We start from the raw sequence: 21,611 nt of genomic DNA on the forward strand, positions 1-21,611 counted from the left end.
AGCAAGCAAGCCTCCCTGCTCGCTTCAGTGCCTGGCTGCTGGCCGCCATCTTGGCTGACAGTTAATTTGCATATACTCACTGATTAGCCAATGAAAAGGGTAGCGGTCGTACGCTAATTACCATGTTTCTCTTTTATTAGTGTAGATGTCTCCCCAATAAAGTTAATAAAAAAGAAGAAGCCATAGAAATCTATTGCACAGTATAATGAATATAGATTATATTACAATGATGTATTGTGATAAATATTGCTTCAATGGCAATCATGTTACAATATATAAATGTTTAAAAATAACAGGCTACACGCTTTAAATTTACAAAATGTAACATGTCATATTTAACATCAAATAAAATAAAAAGAATTAGGCTACTTTAGATTTGCAAGCAATATATTTTATTTTATTGATTTTAGAGAGAGGAGGGGGGAAGCTGAGGGAGAGGGGGGAGGAAGAGGGAGAGGGAGGAGGAGGGGGATAGGAGAAGGGAGAGGGAGAAGACATCGAAAACATAGATGGGCCTGCCTTCTGAACCCGCCCCAACTGGGGATTGAACTGGAAACCTGGGTATGTGCCCTGACCGGCACATACCCAGAATTGAACCTGCCACCTTTTGGTGTACGGGATAATGCTCTAACCAAATGAGCCACATTGGCCAGGGCATAAGCAATATATTTTAAAACTAAAATATTTACAAAATAATGTGATTTACTGGCTTGTCAGTAGATCCACTGTCTTGTCCCTAACTTGAACAATAATTTTATTAGTTTGTGTACATGTCTATTTAAAGATTCTCAACATTCTCTTCATTATCTTAAATAGAGCCTGAAGAAACTCTATTTGTATGGCATACACTTTTAAATGACTTCTGTGTAAAAGGAAAATAATTATTCCAAACATTTGGTTTATGGAGGGTAAAGAGTGACTAAAGATAGTAAAAGTAAGGAGGGGCAGAAGAAAGGAGAAAAAATAAATATGTTTCTGATTTTGCAACTCTCATGAGGTTATAAAAGAAAAAAATTTAACTTAGAAACTAAATTAGATTATATTAATATCCCGTCTTTAAACATTAAGTTGGTGGATATGGCAAAAAGTAAAGGTATATTTCTTTACTGAACATTAAAAATACAATTCTTGAAAAAGGAGTATTAACAGGCTATGCAATAATCAAACTGATAATGATAACTTATTTCACTATTGCATCATCCTTCTGGACACTTCCACATTTTCCTGCTGACTTACTATTTTAGTCTTTATTTGGCACAGCTGGAAATAGTTGATGAATTAATTGCAAAGATAAAATGACAAAATGGCCCTGGTCAGTGTAGCTCAGTTGGTTGAAGCACCCATTCCCTGCACTGAAGGGTTGTAGGTTTGATTTCCAGTCAGGACACATACCCAGATTTCAGGGGTCAATCCTCGATGGGGGTGTACAGGAGGCAACCAATCTCTCTCTCTCTCTCTCTCTCTCTCTCTCTCTCTCTCTTCCTTTCCCCTACCTTTCTCTCTAAAATCATTAAAAACATCCTCAGGTAATGATTAAAAAGAAAAGGCAAAATACTTACTAGTAAGATCACTAAGATTCCATAATGTATCTTTGATTTATAAAAGGTTTCTATAAACATATGGTAATAGCAAGACATGATATTTTTTCTATTAAAAAACATTCATTAAAACTTTAAAAAAGAATAAAAGACATGTAATATAGTCCTTCCTACTAGTTAAAAATATATTTAAATAAAACAACCTCAAAATCTAAAACTTGGTCCAAAGGACCCAGATAGTATTTCAAGGGCTAATGCATTTCATGATTAATTTGATAAAGTTTCATGACAATATAAAATTCATGTTCAACTACTTTACAGTGTTAAAATTATAAACTAATCTTCCACCCTTATTAATTTAAAATTATTTATAAACATAAAAATACTTCTTAAATATTAGAAAATTGAGATTTTACTGGTCCACTAGCATGCAGTGAAAAAAAATTACTGTAATGGTAAGGCAGAATCTATCCTAATAAAAGGGCAATATGCTAATTAGACCGGAAAGACCGGATGTCCTTCCGGACAAAGCAACGGTGGCGGGGGCAGAGGCAGAGGCGGTTAGGGGTGATGAGGCCAGCAGGGGAGCAGTTAGGGGCATCAGGCAGGCAGGCAACGGCAGTTAGGGGCAATCAGGCAGGCAGATGGGGTTAGGGGTGATGAGGCAGGCAGGCAGGTGAGCAGTTAGGAGCCAGCAGTCCCGGATTGCAAGGGGGATGTCCAAATGCTGGTTTAGGCCCGATCCCTGTGGGATTCTTCCCGGGGCACTGCCCTCAGTTTCCCAATATGATCTTCATGTCTGTTTGTTTAAACCAGCAGTTGGACATCCCCTGAGGGGTCCCATACTCTTTACCCAAAGTTATTTATCTTCACTACTTTCTTCAATGGAGTCATCAAATTTCAAACAGATGTTCATTTATAAGCTAAATATGAGCTTATATTCAAACTGAATCTTTTGCTTATCTCACAATGGCTACATAGTGAATAAAATGCAATTAGGATCCCTAATGACAGAGCACTTCATGAGAGAAGTGGAATGATTGTCCTGGCAACAGAAACAAGTATCCCCTATAATTGATATAGTGAATTGATAAGAACTTCTTTGTTCTAATTATCATCAGAGGCTTAGCTACATGAATCATATTCAATAAAACCCACCTTCTACTTAATTCTGCCTCTAAAATTTATTTAAAAAATAATTTTAAATCAAAATTAAGGTGAAGAAGTTAGAGATTTCAAGTTAAAAAAGATCACAGAAGCAAAGGAACTAGAGAAAGAGCCTAATTGCCAAAAAAATTTCTATTCTAAAAATGCAGCAACTTCCTGGATGCTGTGTTGTACCATCTTAAAAACACAGAAAACTAGAAATCATTAAATAAAATTATTTACAACTTTAAAAGAATCCAAAAAGATAATTAGTATATGATAAAGAATACATATGACATTTATTTAGCATTTATATTAATGTCTGTTCACTCCTTCTACTGTTCTCAGAGAAACAAAAGTTTCTCTGAATAAACATAAAATAATTATAACAAATTATTATTTTTTTTGTTAATCCTCACCCGAGGATATTTTTCCATTGATTTTTAGGGAGAGTAGAAGAGGGAGGGAGGGACAGAGAGAAACATCAATGTGAGAGAAACATATCAATTGGTTGCTTCCTGCATGAACCTTGACCAGGGCCCAGGCCAGGGAGGAGCCTGCAACCAAGGAACATGCCCTTGACCAGAATCGAACCTGGGACTCTTTGGTCTGCAGGCTGATGCTCTATCCACTGAGCCAAACTGGCTAGGGCTTAATACATTATTTTGGTAGCACATAAATGTGAAAGTGTACAGTAAATATAAAAGGAACAGAGGGTGTAGTTCTCCCAATAGCTCTTCAAAAGCATAATTTTTCCAATCTCTATCAAAATATGAAATATAATAGAAAATGGTGCTATTTAATTCTTCCTGGAATTTAAATATACACACAGATACACACATCCTTTGAGATTGAGCATAAATCCTACTAAACTCAACTATGGTCCTCCCATCCCTAAAACAGATTTGATATACAGACACAACACAAGGTCAAGGTCACAGATCAGGAAGAAAAATTACCAACGGAACTGATGTAACAGCAGGCATTTGATCAAAACTCCTGGGGTTTTAGTATACTTACTAGACACTCTATATTTACTCACAGGGTATACACTCTATTCTAAAAATGTTCTCCATCTTTAAAGACAAGATCTTCATGTAATTTTTGTTACAAAGCATATTCTGCTACAAATGTTACACTGGATCACAGAATAAGAGAAGAAACTGGGAGTGTGTTTCAGAAACATGAGTTTTTATGTGTGTATGTATGTGTGTATATATGTTTGCATATTCATTTACTTAATGGTTTGTTTGTTATAACTAATCACTGCCATGTGACAATTTTGAAATTAATTTAACTTGCAGATCGCTGAACTGACCAAACTCCCCACACCTCTAAACTTTTGTATTAGCTGAAATGGGAATTGTATATTCAATATCTTGGGCCATTTCTTCCCAAGTTTAACTGCTAAAAATTGACTGAACCACAAAAGTTGTATTATGTATCCATAGTGTTGTATGAGACTTTCCAAAGTATGCATATGGGAAGAAACTTTGGTCATCAACAACAGCAATAAGAGTGATTCTTAAGGGAATATATTACTAAACCAACATAATTATCAAAAAAATCTATAACTCTTGCTTCAGCTATTCAAACAAGATATTAAATTTACCTTAAATTACATTTATGAAACTAATTATGTGATGAATGACTGAAGCAGTCTGATAAAAAATCATTTTAAGTATTCGTAATGCTGTTGAAGTAAACTTATAATATAAAAGCTTTCCTTGTTAACTCATGTATCACCTACTATAGCTTTCTTCATATAATTTGCAAATTCTGATACATGTACATGTAAGTGTTCTGAATGATCCGTTTTTCATTTTTTTAAAAATATATTTTTTTATCGATTTCAGAGAGGAAGGGAGAAGGAGAGAGAGATAGAAACATCAGTGATGAGAGAGAATCATTGATCGGCTGCCTCCTGCACACCCCCTACTGGGGATCAAGCCCGCAACCCAGGCATGTGTCCTTGGCCAGAATCGAACCTGGGACCCTTCAGTCCGCAGGCTGATGCTCTATCCACTGAGCCAAGCCGGTTAGGGCCAGTTTTTCATTTTGCAAAAATGTTTTTTCATGAATTAAATGGGTTTGAATAAAAATATCAGAACTGATATATCCTAGAAAGACTACTAGTTTCTCAATAACAAAGTAAAAAGGAAATATATATACATTAAATTAAATACCACTGAAAATGGAATTTCCTTTACCAGGCAGAAATAGTGTTGGTATATCAAAATACTAGTAATGGACACTAATTTATACATCAACCATTGATCACAGAATCTATGGTCATATTTCCTTTTAAAATTAATAGAATTCTTTTATAAAATATACTATTAAGGTATGTTTAAGGAATCATTTATCAATTAGTAAATATGTCTTCTTTATATGCTGTCTCGGGAAAGTGCTGCCTTGTTGTGAATGAACCATGAACTCTGACGTCACTCTTGCCCATAATGGCCCAAACACAAGCTTTCTAGATTGAAGGTTTTGGTCAGTCTGTGACTGAGAATTATCACTACAGACCTAATTCTTAGACAGATATAGTGCTGCTATCTGTCAATATGAATTCAATAAACCAGAAAGAGGATTAATAAAGAATAATAGTCAATGTACCTGGATAATTTTGGTCTTTAAAACATTCATAGGTGACTCTAAAATACATTCTTCAAATAGGAAAATAAAGCTACTGGCATACCATTAGCAGGCTATTTACTTTAAACATAAGGTTTTATTTTTATTGAAGAAATTGCCACCCATATTTTCCCAGACCTTTCTTTTGCCCCTCTGTACACATAAGCAACTGTCTGCAGTAATCATCTCAGTAATTGTAGCCAGTAACTGCCAATCTGAGACCCAGGTTTGCTGCTATTCAGGTCTCAGGGATGTTCAGTTGTATAGCAGGGAATGCTTGCAAGTGGCCTTTGCAGGGCACCTGACACTCAGACAGAGACTCAGAATGAAGGGGGCTGGTAGTAAGGAGGCTTTAGAAGAAGCTGGTATGAGCTGCACAAGAACAGCAGTCTAGGTGACTAGGTTAGGGATTTTCTGACTTTACTTATTAGATAGACACCTCCCCTAAAAAACTTTAGCAATTAAAATCATTAAAAACAACTACTATCTACTATTAGCATTATTAATAAAGTTAAAAATTTTAACACTGAAACATTAAATACTTTAGCCTTTGAGAATCTCAATTTCTTATTACGCACATTGTTTTTGTGTCTTTTTGTAAGTTGGAGATAGAATGATACATAAAATGGCAAATGTATACTATATTTCTCACTTCTGTTTAGTAGTTTGTTCAGCTCTAGTATCAATTACTTAAATTTGTATATCAATATTTCCTATTGTTTATAGATTGCTTTGCTGTTTTGGTTCTTACCATGCTTTTACTTGTAGCATTTATATACAATAAAGAATTTGTTTTATATTCTTGTCATTACACATGAGGATAAAAATAAGACATAACTGGGAGAAATAATGTGGTATAAAATAAAGAGTAACTTTTCTGCGTAGTGCCCCTCTACCCATTCACCACAAAGCCCTACTACCATCATCATTTGAGGAAATATATCGAATTTAAAAAATACATCATATAATGCATTTCTGAATCATGTAAAAACCCCATTTGCATAAAATCAAGCTAAAAGATTTGTAGAAATAGTTGATAAGTTTCTATAATCCATTTATATAAAAATACCATTTAAAGTTTCAAAATCAAAAACTTAGCATTTCCCAGAAAAAGTCTTAACTGTAAACATGGATTTACTAAAAAATAATGATCAAAGTTGATTTTCCATGTGTCTGCCCCATTCTGAAATGTATGTACACTACAGAGATATCCTCAGAAGAGTGACACAAAGGAAAGGACAAAACTTGGATATACTAAAAAATATTAAATGCATTAAGCAAAGCCCCAAATTTGACAACATTTTTGTTAGTAGCATAAATACTATGAAGCAGTTCTGTCTAACAATCAAATGGAAGAAAAAATTATATATTAAAGCCTGCATATTGAAACAAAACTAAGTAAAAATATACTTTGAATCTCTAATTTTAACTATATAGTCAAGAAAAAGGGTCATCAGATACTATTCAAATTTTATTAATAAAATTATGAATGAGAAGGGATAATAATGACTAAGACTTCCTACATCTGTTCAATAATCAGTTTTTAGTTATTAAAAAAAAATGCCAGCAGAATAAAACACCTGTTCAACTGCAGAGGGTTATCTCTGTATTTTGTAGTGTCAAGTGCTTACACATCTGTGATAGTGGTGATGAGCCTGGAACAAAAGATGATTGGTGAAGTAATCAAATAAAATAGACCAGAGAAGAAGATTAAAAATGGCACTGGAGTAAGTGAATGCTGCACAGACATGCTCCTGGAACCAAACTGGAACAACAATTAAAATACCAAAAACAAACACCCTGAATAAGCAACTGAGGATGAGCTGGAGAGAACCCTGATAACCAAGGATGGAAAGTGGAAATCCCATAGAGAATGACAGGAAGGGTGGAGGTGCGAAAGGGCTGGCTGTGCTCCCACAGAAAGCAGCTGAAGTTCCAGAGAGATATCTCAGCTCTGGGGGATTGCCACAGAGAACCCTGGGGTCTAAAACCCCAACTGGGGCACCCCAGCAGAGAACACCAGAACTGACAAAGGTAACCACATAACACCTGGCTGTGAAAAGCAGCAGGACTGCTATCAGTCAAGAAGAGACGGTTGGAAATGCAGGCACCCTCTTAAAGGGCCAACACACAAAATTTTGTACGCAGTCGTTCACCTTGGGCTCTGGTAGAGGGAAGACAGAGCAGACTGGAGCTGTGAGAGCAGAGGCAAGGGTTGGGGAATCTGAGGTGGGAGTTCAGAAAGCAGACACCCCAGTTTCTGGTGCTGAGTCATTCCTTCAGGCTGCAGAGGACATCTTTATCAGGCAGACCTTTGCTATCAAGGCGGTTTTTGCCTAGGGGGAAGACAGTTACCCCACCTTATTAGAAAACATAGTGCCCCTCTCTATGGAGTTTCTGAGGCCCATTAAGAGACTGAGAATAACAATTAGTCTCCAGGGAAAAGCAATTGCCCCACCCTGTTGGAAAAACCTATTGCCCCACCTATGGATAATTGCCTGAGGCTACACAAGACTGAATCTAATCAATCTGCAGGCAGAAGCAGTCTCTAGAGCAGTGGTTCTCAACCTTCCTAATGCCGCGACCCTTTAATACAGTTCCTCATGTTGTGGTGACCCCCAATTTCATTGTTACAAGTTGAACATAATTAAAGCATAGTGATTAATCACAAAAACAATATGTAATTATATATGTGTTTCCCGATGGTCTTAGGTGACCCCCGTGAGAGGGTCATTCGACTCCCAAAGGGGTCTCGACCCACAGGTTGAGAACCGCTGCTCTAGAGGCTTTGAGTCTTCACCTGATCTAATTAGTCAGAAACAGCAATTGAAAAAAAAAACACAAACCAGCATTTGATACTATTCTGCACTAGAAACTGTGAGCTTAGCAGGTCTAATATGAAGTCACAAACCCAAACAGGCAGCCAAAATGGGGATCCGAAAAAACAACCCCAAATGAGAGAAAAAAGAGAAGATAAATGAAATGGAGATAAGAAATTTATTCAGAATAATCATAGCAAAGATGCTCAACAACATGAGAAAAGATATAACAACTATGAAGAATGACATAGCACTAATGAAGAACACAGCTGAAGGAATACACAGAAGATTAGGGGAAGCCAAGGATCACATCAGTGAATTAGAAGACTGGATAGAAAAAAATCATACAATCACAGTTCCAAAAAGAAAAAAACAATTAAAAAACAAGAGCACAGCTTAAGTAAGCTGTGGGACAACATGAAAGGTAACAATAATCACATAATAGGAGGGCCAGAAGTAGAAGAAAGTGAGCAAGGGGTAGAGAATGTGTTTGAAGAAATAATGGCAGAACATTTCCCTAACCTGGTGAAAGAAAAAGTCACATAAGTATAGGAGCACAGAGAGTCTCAAGCACAAAGAACCCAAATAGGCCCATGCCCAGACACATCATAATTAAAATGCCAAAAATTAAGACAAATGACGAATCTTAAAGGCAGCAAGAGAAAAGGAACTTATTACCTACAAAGGAGCCCCAATAACTCTACAGGCCATAAGTGAGCGGCATGAAGTATTCAAGGCAATGGAAAGCAAGGATCTGAAACCAAAATTACTATATCCAGTAAGGCTATCATTTAAAATACATGGTGCAAAAGAAAAGTCTAAAGGAGTTTATCACTACCAAACCAGCAATGCAAGAAATGCTAAAGGGTCTGCTGTAATGAGAAGAAATAGAGAAACATAAGCATACAGAATTAAAATGGCAATAAATAAGTACCTAACAATAATATCCTTAAATGTAAATGGATTAAATGCTCCATTCAAAAAACATAGGGTAGTTGAATGGATACAAAAACATGACACAAATAAATACTGTCCACAAGAGACCCACCTCAGCACAAACGATTCACACAGGATGAGAGTGAAGGGATGGAAAAAATTTCCATTCAAATGGAAAAGAAAAAAAAAATACTGGGATAGCAATACTCAAATCTGACAAAATAGACTTCAAAATAAAGGCCATCACAAGAGATAGGAAGGTCACTACATAATACTAAAGGAATTGATCCAACAAGAGGATATAGCCCTGGTAAACATATATGTACCCAATACAGGAGCACCTAAATATGTAAACAAAAACTTCTAGGGGACTTTAAGGGAGAGATCGACAACAATACAGTCATAGTACGGCACTTTAACAACCCACTGACTTCACTGGATAGATCTTCCAGACAAAAAATTAACAAGGAAACAGTGACTCTAAAGGACACACTGGGTCAGTTGGATTTAGTTGACATTTATAGAAAATTACAAGGCAAAGCTTCAGAATACACATTTTTCTCATGTGCACATGGGTCATTCACAAAGATAGACGACGTGTTAGGACAGAAAAAAAGGCTCTACAAGTTCAAGAATATTGAAACTTTATTAAGCATCGACTCAGAACACAATGGAATGAAATTAGAAATCAACTACAGTAAAAACACCCCAAAACATTCAAAAACATGCAGGTTAAATAGTGTATTATAAAACAATGAATGGGATACCAATGAGAACAAGAAAGAAATAAAAAACATCCTGGACACAAATGGAAATGAACACACACCAACCCAAAATCTCTGGGACACAGCAAGAGCAGTCTTGAGAGGGAAGTTCATAGCACTACAGGCCTACCTCAAAAAACAAGAAAATTAATAATAAACTACTTAGCCCTACAATTTAAAGAATTAGAAAGAGTACAACAAGAGAAGTCCAGAGGAAGCAGGAGGAAGGAAATAATAAAGATGGGAGCAGAAATAAATGACAGAGATTAAAAAGACAATACCAAAAATATCAATGAAACCAAGAGTTGGTTCTTTAAAAAGATAAACAAGATTGACGAACTGTTAGCCAGACTCTTGAAGAAAAAAAGAGAGGAACCAAAAAAATAAAGTCAGAAACAAAAGTGGTGAAGTAACAATGATACCACAGAAATACAAAGGATTTTAAGAAAATAATATGAACAACTACATGCTAACAAGCTGGACAATGTGGATGAAATAGACAAATTCAATCTTTCAAATCTGAATCAGGAAGAATTAGAAAACCTGAATAGGTCAATAACAACTGATGAAATTGAAACAGTAATAAAAAACCTCCCAGCAAACAAAAGCCCTGGTCTGGATGGCTTCACAGGGGTGTTTTACCAACAATTCAAAGAACTAACACCTATTCAACACAAACTATTCCAAAAAATACAAGAGGAAGGAACACTTCCAAGCTCTTTGTATGAGACCAGCAATATTCAAATTCCGAAAAACCAGATAAAGACACTACAAAGAAAGAAAATTATAGGCCAATATTCCTGATGAATACAGATGGTAAAATACTCAACGAAATATTAGCAATTCGGATCCAGCAATATATTAAATAGGTCACACACCATGATCAAGTGAGATTTATTCCAGGATGCAAGGCTGTTACAATATTCACAAATCAACAAATATGATACATCACATAAACAAATTGAAAGACAATAATCACATGATCATATCAATAGAAACAGAAAAAGCATTCGACCAAATCCAACACCCTTTTTAAATAAGAACTCTCAGCAAAGCTGGAATAGTGGGATGATATCTAAACATAATAAAGGCCATATATGACAAACCTACAAGGATCATCACATACAATAGGTAAAAGCTAAAACCATTTCCCCTAAGAACAGGAACAAGAGAGGGATGTCTGCTTTAACCATTCTTTTTCAACATAGTACTGGATTATACAGCAATCAGACAAGAAGAAGAAATAAAAGGAATCCAAATTGGAAAGGAGGAAGTAAAATTCTCATTCTTCGCAGATGACATGATATACATAGAAAACCCTAAAGACTCCACCAAAAAACTATTAGAGTTAATAAATGAATTTGGCAATATAGCTGGATACAAAATCAACACCCAAAAATTGATGGCTCTTTTGTACACCAATAATGAATTCTCAGAAAGAAAAACTAAACAAACAACCCAATTTACTATTGCAACAAAAAAATTAAGATACTTAGGAATAAACTTAACCAAGGAGGAAATAGACTTGTACTCGGAAAACTACGGGATGTAAACCAGTTAACTGCCACGCATCTAAAACGGAAACGTCGCTTGTATCGATAGACGCTTATGGTGTACTGACGGTTAAAAAAAGAGGTAGAGGAAGAGAGAAACAAGTGCTTCATGGATTGGTAGAATTAACATCATTAAAATGTCCATACTAACCAAAGCAATCTACAGATTCAATGCAATCCCTATAAAATACCAATGGCATATTTCACAGATCTAGAACAAATACTCCAAATATTTATATAGAAGCAAAGAAGAGCCCAAATAGCCACAGCAATCTTGAGAAAGAAGAACAAAGTTGAAGGAATAACAATACCAGATATCAAGTTATCCTACAAAGCCACTTTATTCAAAACAGCCTGGTACTGGCACAAAAACAGGCATATAGATCAATGGAACAGAACAGAGGCCCCAGATATTGACCCAAGCCATCATGCTCAATTAATATTTGACGAAGAAGATAGAGCACACAATGCAGTCAAGACAGTCTCTTCAATAAATGATGTTGGGAAAACTGGACAAGTACATGCAAAAAAATGGTACTAGACCACAAACTTACACAACACACAAGAATAAACTCAAAATGGATAAAATGTAGTCATGCAACCATAAAAATCCTATAAGAAGCTATAGGATTATAAAATCTCAGACATTTCACATAGCAGTATGTTTACAGACATATTTCCTAGGACAAAGGAAACTAAGGAGAAAATAAACAAATGGGACTACATCAAAATAAAAGCTTATGCACAGCAAAAGAAACCATCAACAAAACAACAAGCAAGCCCACTGCATGGGAGAACATATTGGCCAATGTTATCTCTGATAAGGGTTTAATCTCCAACATTTACAGGGAACTCATACAACTTAACAAAAGGAAGATTAACAACCCAATCACAAAATGGGCAAAGCACCTAAACCAGGGGTCTTCAAACTACGGCCCGCGGGCCACATGCAAATACAAATATTGTATTTGTTCCCGTTTGTTTTTTTTTTACTTCAAAATAAGATATGTGCAGTGTGCATAGGAATTTGTTCATAGTTTTTTTTAAAACTATAGTCCGGCCCTCCAATGGTCTGAGGGACAGTGAACTGGCCCCCTGTTTAAAAAGTTTGAGGACCCCTGACCTAAACAGACACTTCTCCAAATTGGACATATACGAGCAGATGGCCAAGAGACACATGAAAAAAATGCCCAGTCACTCATCATTAGAGAGATGCAAATTAAAACAACAAGGAGGTATCACCTCACACTTGTCAGAATGGTTACCATCAACAAATCAACAAATGACAAGTGCTGGTGAGGATGTGGAGAAAAGGGAACCTTAGTACACTGTTGGTGGGAATGCAGACTGGTGTAGCCATTATGGAAAACAGTATGGAATTTCCTCTAAAAATTAAAAATGGAACTGCCATTTGACCTAGTGATCCCACTTCTAGGAATATATCCTAAGAAACCCAAAATACCAATCAGAAAGAATGTATGCACCCCTATGTTCATAGCAGTGCAATTTACAATAGCTAAGATCTGGTAACAGCCCAAGTGCCCATCAGTAGATGAATGGATAAAAAATCTGGTAAATTTACACCATGGAATACTATGCAGCAGTAAAAAAGAAGGATCTCTTATCCTTTGAGACAGCATGGAGGGACCTGGAATGTATTATGCTAAGTGAAATAAGCCAGTCAGAAAAAGACAAGTATCACATGATCTTACTGTTATGAGGAATCTAATGAACAAAATAAACTAATGAACAAAACATATCCAGAGACATAGAAGATAGAACATGATCTCACTCATATGCTGAATCTAATTAACAAAATAAACTGTTGAACAAAACAGATACAAATATAGAAGCATGGAACAGACTGTTGAATCCCAGAGGGAAGGCGGGGGAGGGTGTGTGTGTGGGAAGAGATCAACCAAAGAACCTGTATACATATATGCATAAACCATGGACACAGACAATAGGGTGGTGAAAGCATGGGGCAGGGGGTGGGCTAGAAGGGGTCAATGGGGGGAAAAGGGGCCATATGTAAAAAAAAAAAAATTATAAAACAGGACATCAAAGTAATGTTAATGTAACTTAATATAAACTGAGTAACTAACCGACTGTTCAACAATAGGATGATGTATAACTAATTAGCTTTAATTCCAGATAAACGCAGTTGGAAATCCACCACAGGTTTGTAATCTCTTGATCAATAATAAATAAATTCTATATTTATGAATTGGCATCTCCCTTTAGGTTTTGATTTCTTAGTTCCCTAACAAGTTTTAAAACATTTTTTTCTTTTGCGAGGCAAGTATCTTTACTTCTACAGAAGGGTACAAATGCACATGGTCATGCACATTGAGCAGGCGGTCTGCTCGAGCTTTTATTCCTGATGCACGTGATCTGTTCCTCACTCCCCCCCCCCCCCCCTTTTCTTATTTAACTCTTCTTCAAACTCGGGTAACATTTGTTGACTTTCATGCTCTGCAGTATCTAGCAGATTATTTTGCTGTTTGGTCAATGTAGTTTCAATAAACCTTTGGATAAGACCTGTCATATCTGGGATGGCATAATATCCCATCACTGTAACTCCCAACCCAATTATCAACGAGGTGAATATGGATACCACTATTCCATTCCATTCTCTGAACCATTGCTCTAGTGCAGCGGTTCTCAACCTGTGGGTCGCGACCCCTTTGGCGGTCGAATGACCCTTTCACAGGGGTCGCCTAAGACCATCTTGCATATCAGATATTTACATTACGATTCATAACAGTAGCAACATTACAGTTATGAAGTAGCAACGAAAATAATTTTATGGTTGGGTCACAACATGAGGAACTGTATCTAAAGGGCCAGAAGGTTGAGAACCACTGCTCTAGTGAATCGAAGAAAGGATCCTCAATTTCAGGGTTCCCAGCTGACTCAGTTAGAGTTGTTAATCCCTGTAGGTCCTTAGTGATGGTCTGTCTGGAGCTGTGATGTCAGGGATGAAGGTACAACACTGGACCCCAACATTACATATACTCCTCCTTTTCTGCCAGAATCATATCCAAGGACAATTGGTTCTGAACCGAGGTCATTCTGCTCGTTGCATCTAATTGCTCAGCTATTCCCTTGATAGCATCTTTAGTGTAATTGACAAACCTTTGCTGATTATAGTAAGTAGTTTATCCAATCTACATTCTTATTAATAGTTGACCACCAGAACAGGACAGACTCAAATCCTGGTGCTATTTGATTCCCAGCATTAAAATCATTTGGCACTTCTCCTGGAACCCCAATGGGATCTGTGTAAATATGAGGATCAAAGGAGCCCCCTGGATTCTCTCTCTTCTTCCTAGTTTGTCTGTCCGTTGAAAAAGGTTAATGATATGCCAAAGTGGAAGGGATAGCCAGTTATATCAGAGAGCAAGTTCTGCTCCAACTGCTGGGCAAGGGCGCAAAGTAATGGTCCTCCAAAATACCACCAGACATCAGCACGGGGTATCGATAGTATAGCTTCTGAGGATACTCTGCCATTTATGCATCGGGATAAATTTCCCATGAACTCCAAGTACTGTTCCCCCTCTACCTTGAGAGGCAGGTGGTACAGTTTATGTTGGAGGATGGGGCTGTATCGTTTTCAGGGAGAGTCTTACAGGAAGCGTTTTCCCAGGTGGTTTCCTTCTGGTACAAGGCAAGCACACATTCCATCCCATTACTGTCTGAGGTCCATCCGAATGGAAATGGGACCACTTGGACCTCTAGCCTTCCTGCCAGCCAAGAGTAACAGTTGCTTTTATTTAGGGAGCATACAGAATATTTAATCCATTCCACCCAGGCTTTGTTTCCTTATATCTATCTTCTATGTGCATGGTGGTAGCAGTGGCCTAAGGGATCTTGTCCTGTGAAATCTATTCCTAAATTTAGTCCTAGCCAATCTTTTGGCCTAAAGGCTAATATCCAAGTCAATCAAGTTATCTATAACCAATAAATTAACTGGGTAAGCATGATCCGGATTGTAGACATATCCCCAGCTCACATTGTAAGCTCCTACAATTTTCTAGATCCCTAAAGCCAACAGAACCCAGTACATGATGGCTATTAAGACAGCTCACAGTTTATAGAGCCCTAAAGTTAATTTCAAGAAGTCAAAACATTTTTAAGAGACAAAAACAAATGTGGTAAGTGGATATTTTTTGTACCTTAATTCAAGCAAACCAATAATATGAAGAAGTTCAACTGCTGGATGGACAAAAAATTGATAAACACACAACCCAGAGGTTTCCTGCAAACATCTGGTAAGAAGAATTCAATAAGTAATCACAGGTATATACAGCTATGGATAATTATGCAACGTGGTCACATGAAAGGTCTTCAGGATCTTTCTGCATTAATAAAAATTAAAAATAAAGCCAAACAAATAAATAAAATTGAGTCCAGTATCAACAACAAAATCAGAACTGAGGAACTAGACTTCATAAACTATTTCTGAGGAACTAGACTTCATAAACTATTTCCCTGCACTGGCTACTCACAGAACTTACCACCCCTCCAATTCACTTTGTATGGTATATCAGTGTCTAACCCAGGGGTGGGCAAACTTTTTGACTCGAGGGCCACAATGGGTTCTTAAACTGGACTGGAGGGCCGGAACAAAAGCATGGATGGAGTGTTTGTGTGAACTAATATAAATTCAAAGTAAACATCATTACATAAAAGGGTACGGTCTTTTTTTTTTTTTTAGTTTTTTTCATTTCAAACGGGCCGGATCCGGCCCGCGGGCCATAGTTTGCCCACGGCTGCTCTAGTTAGTGATAAGACAGGAATTAACTTTAATATCACTATATAAGTATGATTTTTTTAAGAACCTGAAAATTCAAATTTTAAAAGCACTTTCAAATGATCTTTTCTTTTTATAGTGAAAATATTGTTGACAGTATGAATGCTCCATAACAAGGTACTATGAAGAGAATAATTTAGAAGATACCTAAAAAGTGGATAATATATTGCAGCTAAGAGTTTGAGCTTTGAATCTTACTTTGGATATTAATTTTTCCTGAGATCCTGAGGATGACATTATTATTTAATAGGCTGTCAAAAAGCTCTAAAAAAAAAATAAAACATGCAAAACACAAAGCATTATGACTGGTATCCTCTAAGTACTCATAAGTGGAAGCAGATTCTATAGCAAATAAATTGTATTTTTCACTCCAAAGGGAAAAAAACCCCAAAAACAATAAAAAACAAACACTAAGCTACAGTAAGTCCTCATGTAACTTTGTCAATGGGTTCTTGGAAATTGTGACTTCAGGCAAAAATGACATAGAATGAAGCCAATTTGACCATAGGCTAACTGATACAAACAAGAGTTAAGTTCCTACAGTATATTTCTGGTCACAAAAACATCACCAAACTTCTAAATAAAGACCTAAAACACTTCAAATATTAAATATCAAAATAAATGTGAACTATACATACATTTAACAAATATGAATAAAATAAACAAGAGAATTATTTATTCAGAGTGGTGGGTGGCCGAAGCCTCTCCAAGCAACTCAGGACACCAGGCAGAAACCCACCCTGGACAGGATGCCATTCCATTCAAGGGTGCATTCACACCCACACCACACTCACTCAGACGGGACAATGTAGATGCTCATTCAACTCATGTAAACACCTTTGGGACGTGAGAGGAAACCAGAGTCCCCAGAGAAAACCCAGGCAGACAGGGGAGAACATGCAAACTCCACAGAGACAATGGCTCCAAATGATAATCAGTTTTGTTCCCCTCATTAACACTATAATGAAATCATGAACTAAATGATACTATTTAAGGATTTGCTAAATGTCTTGTATCTTTTTAGTACTATGAAACTGCTACCGTTAAAACCCAAAACTGTACCAACACAGAGTAGAACAAGTAACAATAAAAAGCCAAGGGTTAAGATTACTCCAATCTATATAAATAAAAGCCTAAGCTAACATTACGATTGGTCGACAGAACAACCGGTCAACTAGTAGCTATGACACGCACTGACCACCAGGGGGCAGACGCTCAATGCTTCCTGGTGGTCATTGTGCTCCCACAGCCACCTACCATGGCCGGCCAACCTCCCACGGTCCCTCTCCCTGATCAGCTGGGTGGTCAGTGCGCTCCGAAAGCCAACCTCCCTCGGTCCCTCTCCCTGGCTGGCTAGCCCCGATCAGCCCCTATCAGGACTGGGTGAGATGGCCCTGATTGCTAGCCAGGCCAAGGGACCCCAACCATGCACGAATTCGTGCACCGGGCCTCTAGTTTTATATAAATTAAACAGTGGTACTACAAACATAGCTTGAGACAAATAAAACAAATAGCAAGTCTAAATCACATTCATGCAAACAAATCCTATATAATAAAAGCCTAATATGCTAAATGTCCAGTCATCCATTCAACCAATCAAAGCATAATATGCTAATGATATGCTAAGGTCATTAAACCACTCGCTATGATGTGCACTGACCACCAGGAGGTAGACACTCTGACAGGTTTGATTGCTGCTGTGGTCCAGCCGTTCGGGACTGAGTGAGATGGGCTGGACACGCCCTGGAACCCTCCCGTCGTCCCTCCCCGGCTGGCCAACCTCCTGCGTCCCTCTCCAGCCCCAATCATGCACCGGTGGGGTCCCTTGGCCTGGCCTTCGCCCTTTTGCAATCTGGGCTGAAAGCCCCCCCCCCCCAAGTGCACGAATTTTGTGCACTGGGCCTCTAGTACACTACATAAAAGGACCCATTAGATATGAGGAAATCATAATATAAAACCCCAAATGGTAGCTGTATAGGCTGGCCTGATCTGCAATGTCAATTGCTTCCATCAAATCATCAAGTAATTACTTGAACCCCAAAATATTAAGAAATATTGCAGGTTTTTAAGATTCTTAAAAATCTTTAAAGCTATAAATGATTTTTAAAGTATTACTATTTCCACATGTTCCAGTTCTCTGGGAGGCTGGTAAATTTAATTCTGTAAGAATTTTAATATTCCATGAACATAGAGGAAAAAGAATTCTTATACAGGTAAGCCTAAACCAATGCCTGTAATAGCTTAAGAAATTACACCAAATAAGACAGAAACTCAATGATGACTGCAGTGATGACTTTTTATATAACACTATCTGACAACTGTTGTGATAACTGGTGTTGCTGTGTGTGTGTGTTCTACTGTACTAGTTTCCTAATTGACCCCCTCCCACTACATTCTCCACACTGCAGCCAATGCTCTTTGTAAAAGGTAAATCCACTCAGCTGAAAACCCGTAATAGATTCCTATTTCACTTAAAATAAAGTCTGAATTCCTCTCTCTGAGTTGCAAGGCCCAGCATAATCTGGCTGCAGTAAATGTAAACAATCTTATCTCAAGTCATTTAGTCCCCTGCTCATTACACTACTCAGGTAGTCTAAAAGAAACATAATGAGAGCTACAAATGTAATTTTAAAACTTTTAGCAGTGATGTTTTTAAAAAATAAACTACTTGGAATATACATATATGTATATATATGTATGTATGTATATATATATTTTTAAATATATTTTATTGATTTTTTTACAGAGATGAAGGGAGAGGGATAGAGAAGTAGAAACTCGATGAGAGAGACACATCGATCAGCCGCCTCCTGAACACCTCCTACTGGGGATGTGCCCGCAACCAAGGTACATTCCCTTGACCGGAATCGAACCTGGGACCTTTCAATCCGCAGGCCGACGCTCTATCCACTGAGCCAAACCGGGGCCTTGGAATATATTTTATTTAACCCAATATATTTCATCCAAAATATTAGAGTATCAATATAAAGTCAATACAAAATTCTTAAAATATTGTCATACTTTTTGTCATATTAAGTCTTCTAAGTTGGTGTGTATTTTACACTTAGAGCACATCTCAATTCCGACAAACCACGTGTGGCTCCAGGCTGCGGTACTGGATTCCGCAGCAAAGTTCTTTGTAGCCTGCTAGCCTGCACAAGCATGGTTCCCTCTTCCTGGAAGGCTCTTCCTTTGGCTGCTCCTTTGCCTCCTTCCCCAACTCAGCTTAAATGTCACCTCCCAATGGCCTTTGTAAATGAGTCTTTCCATTTCCATTTTTCCCCCCTAGCAGAGTACCTAAAAGATGACAGTTGTTTTAGGACTTCTTTCATTCTATAAATTTTTTTTTTTAGTTTTTTAAATATATTTTTGATTGACTTCAGAGAGGAAAGGAGAGGGAGAGAGAGATAGAAACATCAATGATGAGAGAGAATCACTGATTGGTTGCCTCCTGCACACCCCCTACTAGAGACTGAGCCTGCAACCTGGGCATGTTCCCTTGCCTGGAATCAAACCTGGGGCCCTTCAGTCCACAGGTTGACTGATGCTTTATCCACTAAACCAAACCAGCTGGGGCTCATTCTGTAAATTTTGTGCTTGATTTTCCTTGTTGTTGTTTTTTAAAATATATTTTTATTGATTTCAGAGAAGAAGGGAGAGGAAGAAATAGAAACATCAATGATGAGGGAGAATCATTGTTTGGCTACCTCCTGCACACTCTATACCAGGGATTGAGCCTGCAACCCAGGCATGTGCCCTGACCAGGAATAGAACCATGACCTCCTGGTTCCATAGGTCAACGCTCAACCACTGAGCCATGCGGCTGGGCCCTTGTTTTTTGTGTTTGTTTTTAAATACTTGTTTATTGCCTGTCTTCCACCACTACGCTGTAATTATTGCTTCATTTTTAGTTTTATTCTGTTTGCCATAGGCATGTTTGAGACACTGAATTTTTGCTGAGTAAATGGATATCTATACGTATTCTTAGTTTCTCTCTGATCACTTAATTCTATACACAATACTGAAAAGCAACTGGAAACATAGGAAATATATATACAACTAGAGGCCTGGTGCACGAAATTCATGCATTGGGGAGGGAAGGTCCCTCAGCCCGGATTGTGAGAGGGCACAGGCCAGGTCGAGGGACCCCACCAGTGCACGATCGGGGCCTGGGAGGGACACAGGAGGTTGGCCAGCCAGGGAGGGACCACAGGAGGGCTCCAGGGCATGTCTGGCCCATCTTGCTCAATCCCAATCGGCCTGACCCTAGCAGCAAGCTAACCTACCAGTTGGAACGTCATAACGAGCGGTTGAGTGGTCTTAGCATATCATTAGCATATTACACTTTGATTGGTTGAATGAACGACCGGACACTTAGCATATTAGGCTTTTATTATATAGAATTATTTAAAATTTACCATTAAGCCAAGTAAAGATACTTACAGGATATAACTTTAGGAATTTCGTCTTATTTTATAAAGATCAAAAGAAATAATCACTTCATTTAAAATTGCAAGTACTATCTAAGTGAAGAAATAAAACTTTATTTAAACTCAGGTCAAATCATAAGGCATTTCCAACATGTTTTTCTGTGCCTTCCAGAGAAAACTGTTAATTGCTGTTTATCTGGCATTCACATTTGTAAACTCAGATCACCCCAGTCTTCTAAAGATCTACAGAAGCCTGTAAGCAATTTCTGGAAACTGAGTAGCACTTGAAAAATGCTAATTTTTTTTAAGCTGAAATTTAAAAAAATTTAACTTATCTGCTCTCACTTCTCATTTTTCAATATTTACTACTAGTGGGCCCAGTGCACAAAATTCGTGCACGGAGGGGGGGGGATGTCCCTCAGCTCGGCCTTCACCCTCTCCAATCCATGACCGCTGGCTCCTAACTGCTCACCTGCCTGCCTGCCTGATTGCCCCTAACCACTCTACCTGCCGGCCTGCTTGCCCCCAAATGCCCCCTTCCTTGCCGGCCTGATCGTCCCCAACTGCGCCCCCCCTGCTGGTCTGATCACCCCCAACTGCCCTCCCCTCCTGGCCTGACTGCCCCAACCACCTCTGCCTCGGCCCCGACACCATGGCTTTGTCCAGAAGGTCTCCTGGAAGGTCTCCCGGTCTAATTAGCATATTACCCTTTTATTAGTATAGATAATTCTAAAGTGAGATCAATGATTCACTTAGGCATTTTATACTGTTAAGTGGAAAGGTCACTGAAAATTATTCACAGTTCTATAGGTTTTTTTTGTTAATCCTCACCAAAGGATATTTTTCCATTGATTTTTAGAGAAAGTGGAAGGGAGAGGGAGAGACAGAGAGAGACACATCGACTGGTTGCTTCCGACCAGGGCTGGGGATTGAGCCTGCAACCAAGGTACATGCCCCTGACTGCAATCGAAC

General features: G+C 38.0%; 1 protein-coding gene across 5 annotated transcripts in view; it reads right to left on the reverse strand.

The window, feature by feature from the left end:
- Positions 1-21,611, reverse strand: part of NRIP1 (nuclear receptor interacting protein 1) — a 121,170-nt gene that overhangs the window by 28,969 nt on the left and 70,590 nt on the right. The window contains exon 4 of one of the 5 annotated variants that reach the window (XR_001361552.1): positions 19,485-19,506. The exons of the other annotated variants lie outside the window; for them this stretch is intronic. The gene's annotated coding sequence lies outside the window, so the exon portion shown is untranslated. Of the gene's footprint in view, positions 1-19,484; positions 19,507-21,611 lie in introns of those variants that run through there. 5 annotated transcript variants of the gene reach the window in all.

Source organism: Myotis brandtii, unplaced genomic scaffold, assembly GCF_000412655.1.
Source record: "Myotis brandtii unplaced genomic scaffold, ASM41265v1 scaffold179, whole genome shotgun sequence".
Lineage (NCBI taxonomy): Eukaryota > Metazoa > Chordata > Mammalia > Chiroptera > Vespertilionidae > Myotis > Myotis brandtii.